The sequence below is a fragment of the Xyrauchen texanus genome, chromosome 40 (genome assembly GCF_025860055.1).
Source record: "Xyrauchen texanus isolate HMW12.3.18 chromosome 40, RBS_HiC_50CHRs, whole genome shotgun sequence".
NCBI classification, from domain to species: Eukaryota; Metazoa; Chordata; class Actinopteri; order Cypriniformes; family Catostomidae; genus Xyrauchen; species Xyrauchen texanus.
This window is the reverse complement of record NC_068315.1, coordinates 19,772,002-19,784,011: the sequence shown is the minus strand read 5'-3', so window position 1 is coordinate 19,784,011 and position 12,010 is coordinate 19,772,002. Positions and strand designations below refer to the sequence as shown.

At 41.6% G+C, this 12,010-nt stretch overlaps 1 pseudogene; it reads right to left on the bottom strand.

The window, feature by feature from the left end:
* The window catches only part of LOC127633921 (serine/threonine-protein phosphatase CPPED1-like), a 43,854-nt pseudogene extending 31,844 nt beyond the window's left edge, over positions 1 to 12,010 (bottom strand).

Genomic DNA, 12,010 nt, shown 5'->3' with positions numbered 1-12,010 from the left:
AGACTGTTTTAATTTTCCAGTGTTTTCACTTACATACGTGTATGTTTTTAGCAGATAATGTGATGTTTAGCCTATTTAATTCGTAAAAATTGCCAAAAAACTACAAACATGTGGCTTCATAGCACTGTAGCACATTTAACAGCGCCTCACCCGAATGGGAAGATGACATGAAACAATTGCCTGAGATTAGTTACGCTAAGTTAATATCATTAACTACTTTGAGTTGTTATGACAGTCAACAACTACACAAGTTGAGCCTGATTAAATTTTTACTCTAACTAACACCTGTTGCTCGTTTTGGTATTTTTTTACTTTGCTTTTTATGGTGACTGGAACCAGAAAGCAGTCTAGCGACCATTAGATTCATCATGCCACCCGTGGTTCGTTAGGAAATCTGTGAATAAAAACAATTGATAAACAGCACAGACTGATGTAAACACACATTCGGTGTGAACGGCCCTTTAATGTGCTTCCACATGACTCAAGTCAGAGTGTCAATGCACCCTTCAATGTCAAGGTCAAGCGCCACTTTGACCTCAACATGAAAAGATAGTGTTGCGGAGGGCCAATTTAAGAGTTTGTCCGCCAACAATGCAGGCAGTATGGACAGTAAACATTGAAAACATGTATTTGGACTTATAAAAGAACAACGTCTTGATAATTGCTTTGACTGCAAAAAAATAATAAAAGACTTGTTTACATTAGATCTTAGGATGTTCTTGGTGAATGTAAAAGAGTTCAGTAACAGCACTCTTATGGATGCATGAATATATTTTATAAAAATAAATTATACGATTTCTTACAGTTTCTTGGCCTGTGGCGAATCAACTGATAATTGTTTCTTAGGGTTCAAAGCTTCCACAATTGTAGGTTGTTCCTGTTATTTGCCTTTTGCTGCACATACCTGCCATTCACCATTATATTTGTTCATTTGGGATATTAGCCAGCTCCATCAACCTAGAATCTTTGGAGCCATATCTGCCATAACATAACATTATCGACAACGAAACACTTACACCAGCGTGTTCGCTGTCCTTTTCTGCATATCGCGGCGCCGTTCTGTAGTCCGTTCTGCATAACGAGGTGGCTCATTGTTGCTTATTGTGGCCCATTCGGCACATTTCACAGCTGAACCACTGGCCCGCTCGGTTCTCCAGATGGCCATTATGCCCCTGATCGGCCCAAAAGTGCGTCAGCCCACCGGCAAAATGCCCAGTATGCCAGATAACCAGTCCAGTCCAGCCCTGCTCCCAACCCTGCTTACAATTATGCTTCACGCCATATATTTCTATGTATTCAGCAACGCTGACGTGAGTCATGAATGCAGTCCTTTATTCAGCTTTATAAGCACTGTGAGACCTTTAATCAAATCAGTAGAATTCCAGCACTTAAAACCATGAGGAATTCAAGGATGAATGCTTCAGATCCATGTGAACCAAAAGATAAATTGACGAGGAAGGCACATCAACACCTCTATTCCCTTAGGTGTATGGAGAAGTTTAGGATGGCCCCCACAATACCAATATTCTTTTACAGGTGCACTATTGATAGCCTCCTGTCAGGTAGTGTTGCTGCTTGGTATGTGAGTGGCACCACACAGGAGCACAAGGTCACTGGAAGTAAAGGTATAAATGTATTATCCAAAGGTGTACTCCTCAACCAGCAGGATATCCACATCAGCTGGAGCAAGACATCATTAAGGATCCCTGCCGCCCAGACAACAAGCTCTTCTCATTGGTACAGCAAGAAAAAACCTTCCAAAGCCTTAGAGTCAATAATGAGAACTTCAGGAGTTACAACCCTCAAGACATCCAGACTCTTAATGAGGACTGGCCAGGGACCAACAACGCAAACAACACAGTAACACCTAGACACTTCTATGATGCACATATACTACTTAACACACACATCTGGTTATTATTATGATGCAGAATATCATACAAGATTAGAATATTATACAACAGGGCTCAACAATAAGAATGGCCTGGGGCCAGTGACATCTTTTGTGTTGACCATGTAAATGTGTCATTATGCCTTGACATGAATTAAGTTTGGTCAAAATTGCGAGAATGTCTTGAGATAGTCTTAGAATCAGTGAGAATGGGCTAAAAATGATATACAATTAACAAATATTTTTCACAATATGCCATCGTTTTCTAACAAAAGTGTGTATAGAATGACTATATCTGTATAATATGGACTATATACCTTTGTTTTCTTGCAAAAGTGTTTATGATGATCACAGCTGTATAATTTCCCAAATTCTAATATTAGATCTTATATAATCTAATTATGTATATTAAAAAATATGATGCTAAATGTCAAATCTATAATTTTGTAGGACCAGGGAAACTGTTGGTAGGTCATGTAAAGATTTAAACTGCTGGCCTGACCAGTATTTATCTACTGGTGTCTTTTAATGTCACTGAATATCAATGAAATCAATAAAATATATAAATATATTGCCTCTGTCAGAGATGAGCAAAAGACAAATAACTTTATAGAAGCCTCTCTCTTTCACTGACCTTAGGGCCCATCCAGGGCCGGCCCGTGGCATAGGCGGAATAGGCAAATGCTAGGGGCGCCGCCCACCCCTTGGGGCGCCTGAGCGTCCAAAGTATTTTTTTTTTTTAACAATACAACTTTAATACTACAGATTAAAAAAAAAAAAAAAAATATATATATATATATATATATATATATATATATATATATATATATATATATATATAAAGCGATCATCCCACAAAAACATAACTACATTGCTTTCCCGATCCACCCCGGTCCGAGTGACGTATCAATCTCCCCCCCGCCCTGCTGCACTTAAAGACATCCATTACCTGTTTGATATTGTGACGGATGGCCGAATTCACAGATAAATTATCATTATGTCAAAAAGACCGAAGCCCTCTGGTGCCCAGGGAAGAAAAAAAAGAAGAGAAGTGGAAGAAAAACGGGATAAAGATAGAGGTAATCAATGTGATGTATCTGTTTATCTATGTTGCATTATGCATAAATTAGCAGTTAGTTCGACGATCAATGCTAATAACGTTTGCTAATTTGAAATAGCTTATCATGACAGTTAGTTGAACTTGTGCACTATTTTATGGTATTTTTATTTGAATTGGCTAAATTAGTAATGTGTAGTTAGTAGGACATTGCTACCATCTAACTGTTACTGGAAAACAAACACTTTCAAAATTAATTTTTTGAAAATGTAACTACTGTATGTATGCTAGAGAAGTGCTCAATACAGTTTTGTGCATGAATAACAGATGTAACTATTCTTGCTGTTTGTGTGTTTAATTGTAGTATTTAGTATTTTATTTGAATTCAACCTCTAATAAATGCATAAAAAGAGCACATATGTGCGTTATAGCTCGCAACCACATCACAAATCGAGAATCCATAATATCTTTCTTTATATTTAAAACATTTTCAGACCTTTTTTTCCTCATAAAATTGAATTGGTGTTATCTTTTGAACTCTTGGCATGAAAACAAACATGAGGTTTGAAATTATATATAGTTTGTCAATATTACTTTAGGTTTTTATTAAGATATTATTGTTGTTAAATTTGGAGTGCTCCTCAACTTTCCCAACATGTCCAAAGAAGAGTTGGTAGAGCACTGTCAGACCCTGAGCACAGCTTTAAGTCATGATGGACAGCCAGATATTGATGGCAGGGAACTTGTATTGGAAATGCAAAACTTTCCACATCTGCCATCAAAAAACATGACAAACATTGAGCTCCTGACTTTCCTGCACAAGAAGAAGCTGACGGAAATTTACCCCAATATGTGGGTCGCTCTGAGAATCTCTGCCACTCTACCTGTTACCGTCACTGCTGCTGAAAGGAGCTTCTCTAAGCTCAAACTGATTAAAAACTACCTGAGATCTACAATGGCTCAAGAACGTCTCAGTTGACTTTCAGTCATTAGCATAAATCATGTGGTCTCCCAACAGCTGTCTTATGATATCATAGATGACTTTGCTGCTAGAAAGGCAAGGAGAGTAAGGCTGTAGAACATTTGCTACATTTTGCATTCCAGTTTGTGTATAGTTATTTCTTTTTTTGTGTATCTTTTTGTTTCTGTATTTTTTTTCCCGCAATAATCTTATAATATAAATTTATTTATATTATATTTATAATTTAGTTGTGTGTGTGTGTGTGTGTGTGTGTGTGTGTGTGTGTTTGTTTCCAAAATATTTTCAAAATAAAGAAAAACAAGACAAAGCTGCGCAGTTTGTTTCTGTGTGAGTGTATGAACACAATGATCAGTTGTGGAATTGTCTGTGATTCCAGGGGCACCAGGTGAAATAATCTTGCCTAGGGCAGCAAATTGGCCAGGGCCGGCCCTGGGCCCATCACTGACTTGACTTAACTTCCACTAACCGAAGTTCTAATCTTTAGTGAAGAAATGGTGAGAAGGAAATGGTGGATAACTGATGAACCCTGTGCAGAGCAGAGAGGGAGACAGGCAGCATGACGGACATGGCGTGTAATGCATATGGCATCCTCTGCCTGCTCTGCTGGCCTGAAACTAATAGGTGTTGACGGCGGGCCATTTAAAGGTCTCCAAACCTCATAAAGTTCCATTGCTGTGCCTTTACAGGCAGCTTATCATAACCTGACCTATAAATTACATGCAGCAGGGAAGCCACAAACCCGGGCTCATATTAAATCAAGCAAATATGACACTTCAGAGTTCCCTTAGATTCTAAAAGGGGATAAACCGATAAGTCAGCCATTGAACACCCGGTAGTTAATGTCAACATATTGTTGATTTAAATGCATGTGGAAACATTTATGAAGACTTTAAATGTACGGTCACTTTGATACTGCCACTTAAGCACAAGATATATGTAACAAAGACTCAGGTAGGCTGGGATCCATAAGCAGTGTTTTATTGAAACTCACAGATATATATATGCAGGCAATGGTCAGGCAATGGGTAATCAGGGCAAACGTAGGCAGAGCAGGAGCGTTGTGAGGGAAGCAGGATGTCAGGGCAGGCAGCAATGGGCAATCACGAAGAGACAGGCAAGGTTCAGGTAGGCAGGCAGTGATCAATCGTATTCAACAGGGAAAGCAAGGTCGGTAGGCAGATAATCAAACAGGAATGGTAGTAGTACACTCAGTAGTGTAGCCGGAACAAACAAGACGTCGCAGTGAGTGTGTCACTGCGTGAAGCTTAAATAGAGGGAGCTGGGATAGGAATCAGCTGTGAATTAAATCAAGCCCGGTATGTGGGTGCATGGGTGATTAGTACTCAGGTGAATCAGATCTCCGGTGGCCGATCGCGGAGGTGCTTTCGAAAGTCAGACGTTTCAGCACGGTCCTGACCTGCGTGATGTGCTCTTCCAGGGAGTTGGAGTAGATTAATATGTCGTCGATGTAGACGATTACACACCGGTTGAGCAAGTCGCGGAAAATGTTGTTGATGTACGACTGAAACACGGAGGGGCTATTGGACAGGCCGAAAGGCATCACCAAGTATTCATAGTGGCCGTTGGTAGTGGAGAAAGCGGTCTTCCACTCGGTCTTCCATGAGGTTGTAGGCACAGCGCAGGTCCAGCTTGGTGTAGATCTTGGCAGATCGGAGTTGCTCGAGGGCCACGGGAATTAAAGGGAGCGGGTAGCGGAACTTTACGGTGACATCGTTGAGCCCGCGGTAATCGATGCAGGGGCGCAATGACCCATCCTTCTTACCCACGAAGAAGAAGCCGGCTGCGGCTGGAGAAGTGGATGGCCGGATGAACCCCTTGGCGAGTTCTTCCTCGATGTAGGTTCTCATAGCTTGGGATTCGGGTTCTGAGAGGGGGAAGATGCGTCCCTTGGGTGGTGACAAACCAGGAATGAGCTCAATGGAGCAGTCGTGTGCGCGATGAGGCGGGAGCTGTGCTGCCTTGACCTTGCTGAAGGCCATGCTTAAATCAGCATATTCAGTGGGTACCAGGGAGGAGGCGTGGGGCACTGCCGAGATTCTAGCGGACCCGGCCATGATGGGCGTGGAGGATTTCAGGCATTTCCTGAAGCAGTCGTCGCCCCATTGAGTGATTTGTTGCTCCCGCCAGGAGATTTGTGGGTTGTGTTGGCGTAACCAGGGGTGGCCGAGAATAACTGGATTGTGGGGTGAGTGGATGATGAAAAAGCGTGTGGTTTCGGTGTGCAGAGCCCCCACCTGCAGGATCACGTCGGAGGTGGTGTAGTACACGCGACCGGTCCCCAGAGGGCGCCCGTCTAACGCCGCCACTGCCAAAGGAGGAGTACAAGATATCAGGGGAATATTTGCACGTTTGCACAGTGACTCATCAATAAAGTTCCCCGCCGCTCCCGAATCAATCATGGCATGGGTGATGAGGTTAGCAGTGAGGTGGGCGAGTTTAATGGGGACTATAAGACAGGAAGTGGTGAGAGGGGAAGTGGTGAATTGACTCACCTCGGCCTGTGGGGGGTGTTGCGGCCAGTTGGCGCGTAGATGCCCCGCTTGGCCGCAGTAGAGGCAGAGGTTGTGCGAGAGGCGGCGTTCCTTCTCCTCGTGAGAGAGGTGGATCCGACCGACCTGCATGGGTTCGGGCTCCTCGTGGAATGAGCGAGTCGGAGTCGCCGGCGCGGACCACCGGGTGGATCGCCTGGAGCGGATGAGGTTATCTAGGCGTATGGTGAGAGTGATGAATTGATCAAGGGACATACCTTCGTCGCGGCAGGCCAGTTCAGACTGAAGCTCGGCACTCAGCCCTTGTCGAAAGTGGAGCTTGAGGGGGCTTTCCGGCCAGCCAGTCTGCGTAGCGAGAGTGCGGAAGGAAAGCGCGTAGTCCGCTGCCGTGCGATTACCTTGACGCAGGGCTATCAGCTGTTCGCCTGGGCTCTTGCCACTCTCGGGGTGATCAAAGACTGTGGTCAGGCTGCCCATGAAGGATTCGTAGGTTGACTAGGCGGAACCCTGGTTGGTCCAGATCGCGGTAGCCCAATCGAGAGCTCGGCCCGTGAGCACGGAACTTACAAAGAGGATCTTACTCTCGTTGGTGGGGTAAAGTGCCGGTTGTTGGGAGAGGAAGACCGAGCACTGCATGAGGAATCCCTTGCATTTCGAGGGCGTACCATCAAACTTCTCGGGATGTGCGAGGCGGGGACTGGTGATCGATGGGTAATGAGGAACGGTGTCGGCTGCTGGGCTGAATTTCATCCAGGCGGGCGTCAGACGGCCGAGCTGATGGTGTTGTGCGGATAGCTGATTCGCTTGGGTGGTGAGCTCTTCAGCCATGCGTGATATCACCGCTGGATCGATGTTTGGCGAAGTCTTCTGTAACAAAGACTCAGGTAGGCTGGGATCCATAAGCAGTGTTTTATTGAAACTCAGATATATGCAGGCAATGGTCAGGCAATGGGGAATCAGGGCAAACGTAGGCAGAGCAGGAGCGTTGTGAGGGAAGCAGGATGTCAGGGCAGGCAGCAATGGGCAATCACGAAGAGACAGGCAAGGTTCAGGTAGGCAGGCAGTAATCAATCGTAGTCAACAGGGAAAGCAAGGTCGGTAGGCAGATAATCAAACAGGAATGGTAGTAGAACGCTCAGTAGTGTAGCCGGAACAAACAAGACTTCACAGTGTGTCACTGCGTGGAGCTTAAATAGAGGGAGCTGGGATAGGAATCAGCTGTGAATTAAATCAAGCCCGGTATGTGGGTGCATGGGTGATTAGTACTCAGGTGAATCAGATCTCCGGTGGCCAATCGCGGAGGTGCTTTCGAAAGCGTTTGTGACAATATAAGAGGTAACACTCACTCAGAAACCTGATACTTGAAATAGTCAGTGAAAATGTACATTTATAAACGTCAGCACATTCATGTGTGCAGGGAGGATAACTGCCTCACCATCTTCAGAGTTTTATTTAATTTAAAAAATAATTGGAGTTTGAGCTAAGGCAATAAGATAAGTGCAGAGATTGCAGGTAGAGCTCATGCAGATTGCCTGCAGCTCCGCAAGCTCCTTTTCATAACAGCCATCTCAAAGATTGGAGAAGGCAGAAGAATAAAGAACTTGAAAAAAGGATACTCTACTCTGCTCAAGCCTAGCCTCTTCAAAAATTAAATAAAAAATTATTAACCTAAAAGTGTGCTTTTTGTGGTTCAATATAGTTAGTCATTTTTTGTTCTAAACTCTTCCCTATTTGCTATCTATCTGTCTACCTACCTACCTACCTACCTATCTAATTCTTTTTAAGATTTATTTCAATAGTTTGTTAAAGCTGCACTTTGTAAGATTTTTTTGGTTAAAAATTAACAAATTGCCATTATTGATTGAGTATAACAATCTGTGTTCAAAACAATGTTCTTACCTTACCTCGATTCACTAAGGTAAGCCTATAAAAATTATTTGTATTTTGAGCTGTTGGGTTCGATTAGGCACGAAATCGTTGGCTTATGACGTGCATCCTTGCATCATTATGTAATGTCTGTGAACATAGGAAAGAAGAATCAGTTCAGTCACACTCACACCATCCCGGACAGCATCGCAACTATCTGGATGGATTTTTATCTGTTATCTGTATGGCGAAGTTGTTTACCCGCTATAATGCTTGGCTATAGTGTCTGGTAGGGTTGTTTAAGATAATATTGCTTTTATGAATCAAACAATACTCGTGAGTTAACCGATCGTGATGTATCTACATTGTCGGGGTGAAGTTACTGTGACATGTTTACTTATATTTATGACTTCTGGCATTGACTGTTAACTGTTATATTGCATTTTTAAGCATATTGTTTTCACATTTAATAAAGCAACTTTTAGGAGGCCTGGGTAGCTCAGAGAGTAAAGACGTTGACTACCACCCCTGGAGTCATGAGTTCGAATCCAGGATGTGCTGAGTGACTCCAACCAGGTCTCCTAAGCAACCAAGTTGGCCCGGTTGCTAGTGTAACCGACCCTGGTCGCCCCGCTCCGAACGGGACTCGAACCGGCATCTCCAGCGTGGGAAGTGGGTGCACTGACAAGGAGGCTAAAGGTTACAGCTGCTAGCGTCAGTCAATAGTGCACCTCTTGAGGTCAGGAGAGTGAGGTTTACAAACACTGCACAGCTGTCTACCAGCAGGCTCCCGTACACTAGGGTGGGTAGAGTCACATGGGGTAACTTCCTCATGGTCACCATAATGTGTGACCATGAGGAGATATTCCAAATTGGGGAGAAAAGGTGGAGAATTAAAAAAATAACAAAATAAAGTATTTTTTACCCCCATCATTATTGATCCTATTGAATTTATGTTTTTAATTTACTGTGTTATGTGAGCATTGCATAGACATACTATTTAAGTATGAAGATTCATTGCATAATCAACTGAGGCCGTACAATAAAATATAACAAGGAAGTCTCCCATTGAACTCGTATTAGTCATATCATGTGTGTCACCTTTTAAATTGATAAGTGTAGTACAATACAAACATTAATAGATAAAACACTCGGCTGCCAGCACCATTTCAGTGGAAAAAGTGTTTAAAAGATGGCTTACCAGGCATAGAGTGGAACAGGTCTCCACACAACATGAAGAAGTGAGGTCTGGGCTGTAATTTGTTGATGGCCTGGACAGCCTGCTTTGTGAGCTCGACCTCTTCAGCCCACTCATCCCCTCCTGACTCACAGTCACCTATCCTCCACGCCTTCATCAGTCCAAGCTGGGGGTCCGCAGCCTGGATGAAATAAAAGGGCCCACACCATTCCTTCTGTTCATCTCTGAAGGAAAAGAAAAGGCCATATCTGCTGCTGCATCTAGCTGACAAACTACCTGAAAATATCAATTATTAATGGTGTGTTTGTAGTTTTACATAATTAAACATTACATAACATTACATTACACACTAACAATCAAACCGCGTTCAAGTATTTGTAAAAAATATTTGTCTCAACAGAGAGTCAGCTAAGGGCACAGAATGGAAACGTGCAAAACTACAGCTGTATATGACACCTTCAAAAAGAGCTCTCGGGTTATAAGAAAACAAAAAAAGCTGATTTTTATAACACGTCCTTTAAGGGTTTACTACACAAACACTGGCACATTCGTACAGCTCAGAAATTGTATTTTAACCATGATTTTCCATCCCATAGGAATTTATGGTAATGCCACATTCCAACCCAAAATCTTGGTCAAAATATCAATGAAGAGAATCCCCCTAGGATTCCCCTGCTAGAAACATACAAGTTCTTGTCTTTGTTTTTCACTATACTCACTTATGCCTAGTATGTGAAGAGATTTTTGACAGCATCGAACAGCAGGAGCAAAAAGAAAAATGGTGAATTACCTGATCATGTCAGAGTAGCCCATTGCCATCTTGTTAAAATATCTTTAGTCCTATTTTCATTTTCAAATGGGCTAGATTTTAATTAGTAATGTAGCCAGCAACTACTTTTATTCAAAATGCTTTATGTTTATGTTTTAACACAAATCCCTATGGACAGACCATGCTTTTTCAATAATTCAAAGAAGATATATGTCTCTTCATGAAAGCACAAAACCTGGTAAAAATATATAAATACAATAAACTGACCAATTCAAAAGTGTTTAAATGTGCCATCTGCTGCCTGGAATCTCGTTTGTTGTCTAACTCTTTCATGTACTGTCCCTGGAGACTGCCAACTATTTTCAGACAACTTTAAATAACATGAATTGAGTGGAGCAGACAAAGCTCCTATGACAGCCGATAAGCACAAGACTCTTTCAGCAAACATAAATCAGTTTGATATCTCTGATGAATCCTAGAGCTTTCAAAACTGCTAACCTAATCATAAGTCAAGATAAAAGCCCCCTGTGATAAACCATTACATATTAACTCAACTCTGGTGCATTCACTAACAGTTACAGCTGTAGGTTTAACAAATAAAAACAAAACATAGTTGCCAATGTCAACAAAAAGCAAGTGCACAGTAAAGAATAAGCATGAAATTAGTCTGAGATAAAGATTCCAGGCTTATTTTACATGAACTGTCAAGCAGAGGAACAAGCACTGGGACTTTTCAAAGCAACCCTTCTTACACACAGGAATACACCAAGCTACCAAGCGAGATGTATTCCTGAGACGCTTTTATTAAATAATAACAAATTAGGTAAACCATTTTATAATACATGCTAACTGGACCAACTAAATCTGGGTTTAAATAGATGCCAAGGAGGACTCATCTTTTTCAGTGCCTCATGATCTATTTGGGGTCAGGGCTCTTTTAACAGCTATGTGTTCACTGTTCAACATATGTTCTGCTCCCAGCAATACAACATGAATAAATGTATTGAATTGTCATTAGCTAAGATATTCTAATTGGTGTACAAACTGGAAAATAATCACAGTTCTGAAAGGTCAATTTTATAATAAAACAGAGGGTTAACACTTCAATAATATATAAGATGATATATATCAATGTTTTGATTAGTTCCAAAGAGCATAAATTACTTTGAAGGGAAAATAATATTTAATTTCAAAATTGATATTATTATTATTATTGCATGTATAACATTGGGGTCCAATATGCTGTGTAAGCGATACTTTTTTTTAAATCACTCACCTTAAAAAATATTTTAAAAAACAAGACCATTAACACAGGTCTGATTCTGTACATTTGACATGTTGGAGATTCCATGTAAACTATTCTGTAATGACTGCTTCATCATAATGTACAAAACAAACAACACAGTAATATGTGACAATACTGACTAAATACTTTTTAATACGTGATGATCAGAATACCTGAATCTACCTTAGCTGTGATTTTAACACTGAGATATGGTAGTAGTCTTGGCTTGTCAAACACTTGTGGGCACGAGGTGTTGAAGGTTTATACATTAACAGGTTTTGAAATGGTTATAAATCATATCAATATATGTTTTCATAATTCAACATTTTATATTTTATCAGACATCAATGTTGTGAAGGCAGAGTTAGCTAGCCTCAGCTAACAGTACATTCTGTCAGTCCCTTAAAATTCTGATCCTTTGCTCTCAGAAGGATACTTTTGTCCCCTGCCAT